Genomic DNA, 502 nt, shown 5'->3' on the forward strand with positions numbered 1-502 from the left:
TTTGGTTTTGGTGTTTGTTGTTGTTGTTGTTGTTTTTTGGTCGGGTGGAGTTGTTGTTGTTGTTGTAAGTTTCACCACTGCTACCAAACTTCAGGAACTGAAGTTGTTGTTGTTGTACACGGATGGTGTTAAAAGATGGTTTACAAAGAACGTTTTACGCCACAATTGCAGTCTTTGTGGATGAGAGAGAGTGCTGTGGTGTTTGATTAGTGAATGTGTGTCAGTGTTTGTGCACAACGAGTAATGGTGCTGGTGGTGTGGTGGTGGTTTGCGAAAAAAACAAAAAAAACAAAAAAAACCCAACAATCAGACGTATCTAACCATAGTGTTGGTGGGTTGATTAGTTGGTTAAATGGTTGGTTAGTTGGTTGGTTGATGTTCTCAGTGTCACAGTAGCGGCATCCGTTAGTCGGCCGCGTCGTCAGTAGCCTACTACTACTACTAACCTGCAAGTAGTAGCTACTACCACAGGACGACGAGACGACGATGGCGGATACAACTG

Source organism: Babylonia areolata, chromosome 13 (assembly GCF_041734735.1).
Source record: "Babylonia areolata isolate BAREFJ2019XMU chromosome 13, ASM4173473v1, whole genome shotgun sequence".
Taxonomy (NCBI): Eukaryota; Metazoa; Mollusca; class Gastropoda; order Neogastropoda; family Buccinidae; genus Babylonia; species Babylonia areolata.